The sequence below is a fragment of the Gracilinanus agilis genome, chromosome 2 (assembly GCF_016433145.1).
Source record: "Gracilinanus agilis isolate LMUSP501 chromosome 2, AgileGrace, whole genome shotgun sequence".
In the NCBI taxonomy this organism is placed as follows: Eukaryota; Metazoa; Chordata; class Mammalia; order Didelphimorphia; family Didelphidae; genus Gracilinanus; species Gracilinanus agilis.
In genome coordinates this window covers 386,334,430-386,340,429 of record NC_058131.1, presented here as the reverse complement: position 1 = coordinate 386,340,429, position 6,000 = coordinate 386,334,430, and the positions used below count along the sequence as shown (strand labels likewise).

General features: G+C 35.6%; 1 pseudogene; it reads right to left on the bottom strand.

Moving 5' to 3' along the window:
• Nucleotides 1-209: 209 nt before the first annotated feature.
• The window catches only part of LOC123233811, a 28,315-nt pseudogene continuing 22,524 nt past the window's right edge, over nt 210-6,000 (bottom strand).

The following is a 6,000-nucleotide window of genomic DNA, read 5'->3' as shown; positions in this document are numbered from 1 at the left end:
AATAAGAATGCTATTCAGGATAGACGCTTCATACACTATGTGCAGTTCCAACCACTCAATAATGCTTTAGTGCTACATTAAAAAGTCACATTAAAAAAAGAAAGATCTTAGTGAAGAAAGAGTAAGACAAAAATATACCAAGAATAAGACATATAAGGCTTGATGGTTTGATTGTAAAATCTAAAGTTAAAGATCCTAAGAATGTTATCTCAAATGTGGTAGATATAGCCATTGGAGATAGATTCAGGTATAACATGTTGATCTGTGGAGAAATACTTTTCAATTAAGCTTGAGGAAACCTTATATACTATTTCATTTTCTTGGGACTAGAGAGCTTCAATTCTGTCTAGTCCTCTACATTCTTCAATTAGGAAACAATTTTTTCAGTTTGATTTAGTTTTTCAGCAGCCAGAAAATATTTGAAATTGCATCTGAAATAACTGGAACAATTTTGCTGTCTTTTGTAGACAAGAGGTTGACTAAGGGTTCCAGAATTCCATTTAGAACAAGTTATACAATCTGTTCAATTGTTCCACCACTTGTGTAGTGTGTGGCAGCCCATATAACATCTTTCTGTGACTCAAAGTCTCCTTTGGACAGAATTCAAACCAAGTATGGAACTAGTCCATGATTTATAACTTTCTGTTTTTGGTCCTGATAGCCCATCTCCTTCTGGAAATTGGTTTTGGGGTGAGTAAGCAGACTAGGAAAGATAGCAAATGTTCCTGAGTCTGACAAGCAAAGCTTATTCATCTTTCCCCCTTGACAATGCTTCCTGTAGACTGCAAGGAAGGAGTCACTCATGGTAATTCACCAGATCCTAGAAGTTTCACTAGCTGTGGGACCTTTCCAGTTTTCACAACCACTTCAATACTGCCATTTGCACCATCTGTGAACCTAACTGGTATCTATCAGAACTTTTGGATCATCATCATGATGTAAAAGGTAAACTAAGATGGGAAGAATTTTCTTTTTTGGAGGAGCACAATTCTTGTTATGATAAAGATTTGAAAATGTCCAGGTAAGATTTCTTAAGACATCATGTGTTAGTAATGACATATCAGGACCTACAAGCACAGCTAAAATAGGGTCTATTGCATCAATCTTGATTGCCAAATCTCTGTAGGTTGAACTATCATTTGCAATATTTCCCAGAGCCCACACTGTCTCTTCACTGATATGAACCTGGGAAGGAGCCAAACTGGTCAATGAATGCAGATTTAGTCCCTGCACATCTTCCATAGCCTTGCTTTTGTCTGATGTCCCAGAAGCAATGTTTGTTGGTAAGTGCCAAGCAGATTCAAACTGAATAAAATTATAGTCTGTACTGCCCAAGAAGCCTATAAGATTTAGAATCTTACCAGCCTCAGTTATCTGGTCTAGGGGAAGGTGGATGTCTATGGAGAAGAAAGACCTTTGGTAGAAGTCTATGGGGACCCTGATGGAGGGTTTTTTCCCTAGGAAGGAATTTTCTAGCAGCTCGGATAGACTGAAGTTGAACCTCTAGATTATTACTAGTTATGCCTTTGACAGTTTCTTCAACAGACCGAAGAGCAGAACCCTGGTTTATTTGTTTGTTTGTTCATTCATTCATTCATTCATTCATTCACTCATTTATATATTTATTTGTTTATTGCAGAAGTGTCATCAGGAAACATTCTGATATTTCTTCTTTTCAGCATCTTGTCATCTTTCTTAGCTTTCCTCAGTTCTACATTCACTTCAACATGTTGACCCCTCATTTCTATGTTGTCTTTCTCTTTGTTTTTCAACCAACTAAACCAGGCAGCTAGATAATTAGCATTTTCATTGGTGAGTCTTGGTTGTGTTCAATTCTGGGAGAAAAGCAAGGAAGGATGTTGCTAGAGATCATTGACCCCAAAGTAGAGTGGGAGAAAGTTGCCACTAAGTCACTGTTAAACTTCAAGCAGCCACTACAGATCAATTCCAAAAGTGGTACATGCCTGACTCATCATTTTAGAAAGACATTATTTACCATATTAAGGCAAAGTACTTTTAGTTCTATTTAAAAAAAACCATTAAAAAATAAATGGAGGGGGCAGCTGGGTAGCTCAGTGGAGTGAGAGTCAGGCCTAGAGACAGGAAGTCCTAGGTTCAAACCCGGCCTTAGCCACTTCCAGCTGTGTGACCCTGGGCAAGTCACTTGACCCCCATTGCCCACCCTTACCACTCTTCCACCTATGAGAAAATACACCGAAGTACAAGGGTTTAAAAAAAAAATAAATGGATGCTATGTTTTGTTTAAAGCTTTTTTGGGGGAAAGGGGAGGGAAGGGGAAAATATAATCAGGTGTTAATTTTTGTTATCAATATAATCTCTTATATTTATAGTTTTCCTAATATTAAAGCAACCCTGTAGGCTTAGTATATATTTAATATGGCAGTAGTTAGAGGCTTTTTAATATATTGCTATAGCTTCTTTACTAAAATTTTATTTACATTTTTATGTCAACATTAATTAAAAATATTGGTTGATAGTTTTCTTTTTTTATTTAAGTAACAATGGCATGTTTATATTACAGAAGGAATTTGGAAGGATGTCTTCTTATTTTACCATTTTAGCAGTTTATGTAATTTTGGAATTAATCGTTGTTGAAGATTTGATAAAATTTGCTTGTAAACTCCTCTAACCCTAGGGTTTCTGTCTTTGGGAACTCATTAATGACTTGTTTATTTTTTCCCCCTGAAATTGGGTCTTAATTGATTTTTTCTTGTTTTGTTAATATAAGCACTTTATATTTTTATAAATGTCCATCTATTTCATTTAAGATATCAATTTTGTTGGCATTGTTGTTCAGTCATTTTTCAGTTGTGACTGACTCTTCATGACCCCATTTGGGATTTTCTTGGCAAAGACATTGCAGTGGTTTGTCATTTCCTTTTCTAATTCATTTTATAGATGAGGAAAAGGAGGCAAACAGGATTAAGTGACTTGCCCAGGCTCTTACACCTAGTAAATGTCTGAGGCCAGATTTGGACTCAAGATGAGTCTTCCTGATGCTATCCATTGTGCCATCGAGCTGCTCCTAATTGCACAAAAAGTTTTATTATAATTTCCTCTTTATTTGTCGTGAATTCTTCCTTTTCATTTTTGATACTGGTAATTTGGTATTCCTCTTTCTTTTGAAAATTACATTAGCTAGTGGTTGATCTATTTAATTTCCCAAAGTGTTTGGGATAATCATAGAACCGAAAGTGCTTGGTCCAGCTCAGTGCTATAATGATGTCAGCACCAAAGCACATTGGTCTAAATACAGACCTTCTCAGAGTTTCTAGTTTTATTTATTAATTTGTTAAGATGTAAGCATTTAAAAATCTCTTCTTTGACTTTTCTATTTCAATGTTTAATTAAAGCTTTAAAATGTATTGGTTTTCTACTTTTCTTTTTAGGTCTATACTCAATTTATTCATCTGTTCTTTCTACATTTTGTTAATGAAAATGTTCAGAGATATGAAAGGTCCCTAATGCCTGCTTTGAGTGAATCACACAAATTTTTGGTATGCTATTTTGTTATAATTTTCTTTGATGGAATTATGTGTTGTTTCTATGACTTTTTAACTCACCAATTTTTTAGAATAAAATTATTTATTTTCCAATAATTTTAATCCTTTTTAGCTAATATTTTCCAGATTATTGACTTTATTATTTTTAAGTTTAATTAATTACTTAACAATATTTTTCTATGGTTACATGACTTATGTTCTTTCCCTCCCCTCGTTACTCCCCCCTCCCTGAGCTGACAAGCAATTCCACTGGGTTATAAATGTATCATTGTTCAAAACCTGTTTCTATATTATTAATATTTACAATATGGTGTGTAAGTTAAGTTTTGCAAGGATTTGCAAGAAGCCATGTGTAGGGGCAGGGCTGCCAGTTTGGACACTTGGAATCTTGGGAGATTCCTGATGCCATGCCAAAGTATGAGACCAATGGTTAGTTGGGCTGTGTCCTATATAAGGGAGAGAGAAACTGAACTCGGATTCATTTTGCAGCCAGGGGATTCAGGGTGATTGGGACAAACCTTTCTCTCCTTGATTTATTAATCAACCAGCATACCTGAAAGTTACAGGATTACTACTGAACTTTAGGGTCAATTATCAGCATTCATCAAATTACTACAGAAGATTTATACATCTAACTAAATATCTTCAATCAAACTGCAGTATAATCCGTTTATAGGCAGGCAGTGTCCACCAAAGCAGGCCAGTGTGCCTGACTGGCCCAGCTCAGCTTTCAACATTCTGAAGCTAAGATTAGATTTCATTTAGGGATTCCTAAAACCCTCTTCCCTTCCCTCAGTTTCCCTTTGTGATAATTAGATTAAATCTAAAGATGGGCAGACAATCAAAACCCCTTTTTACCCCTTACACCTTGTTATTTGATTACATCAAGTGAAATCTTTGTTATAAAACTCAGACTATCTACTTACCTTTTGTTGGTTGGCCTGGCAACAAGACACCCTCAAAGGAGTTTTAAGGGGATTTGAAGGGACAGAGTGGGATCCAGCTTTACTCTCTGAACCTGTGACTAATTACCATTATCAATTTTAGTAGTCAGATGCATTATTGACCATTATTAATCCTCTAATAACACTGATTTAGTTATCATCAGTTAACCATTGATTTATACCAGGAGGCTAGTCTTCTCTTCCTGAGGAACCATACTGTGATTGGTTGAGGGGATTCCAAAGGAAGTTTAGTTATATCATCTGACTTTCTGTTGATACTAAAGGAAGGCTTAAAGCTCCTCTAACATCTGGGGCTTTTTGCTTTACTTCTCCAAACAAATACATCAAATCTACTGAGTTCCTCAACAATCATATCAGGTAATCATTTAAAATCAAAATCTCAATCATATATCCATTGAACCATGTGATCAATCATATGTTTTTCTTCTGTTTTTTTACTCCCACAGTTCTTTCTCTGTATGCGGAAATCGTTCTTTCTCATAAGTCCCTCAGAATTGTCCTGGATCATTGCATTGCTGCTAGTAGAGAAGTCCATTACATTTGACTGTGCCACAGTATATCAGTCTCTGTGTACAACATTCTCCTGGTTCTGCTCCTTTTGCTCAATTCCTGGAGGTCTTTCTAGTTCACATAAAGTTCTCTCAGTTCATCATTCCTTTCAGCACAATAGTATTTTATCCCCACCAGATACCACAATTTATTCAGCCATTCCCCAATCCATAAATAGCCCCTCATTCTCCATTTTTTTGCCACCTCAAAGAGCACAGCTATGAATTTATTTTTTTTTTATTTTTTATTTTCTAAACCCTTACCTTCCATCTTGGAGTCAATACTGTGTATTGGCTCCAAGGCAAAAGAGTGGTAAGGGTAGGCAATGGGGGTCAAGTGACTTGCCCAGGGTCACATAGCTGGGATATGAATTTATTTTTGTACGTCTTTTTCCTTATTATCTATTTGGGGTACAAACCCAGCAGTGGTATTGCAGCATTAAAGGACAGGCAATATTTTAAAGCCCTTTCGACATAGTTCCAAATTGTCCTCCAGAATGGTTGGATCAATTCACAACTCCACCAGCAATGCATTAATGTCCCAATTTTGCCACATCCCCTCCAACATTTATTACTTTCCTTTGCTGCTATATTGGTTAGTCTGCTGGGTATGAGGGGGTACCTCAGAGTTGTTTTGATTTGCATTTCTCTGATTAGGAGGGATTTAGAACACTTTTTCATATGTTTATTGATAGTTTTGATTTCTTCATCTGAAAATTGCCTATTTATGTCCCTTGCCCATTTATTGATTGGGGAATGACTTGATTTTTTTTTGTACAATTGATAGCTCCTTATAAATCTGACAAATTAAACCTTCATTAGAGGTTTTTATTATAAAGATTTTTCCCAATTTGTTGCTTCTCTTCTAATTTTGGTTTCATTGGTTTTCTTTGAACAAAACCCTTTTAATTTAATGTAGTCAAAATTATTCATTTTATATTTTTTAATATTCTCTATCTCTTG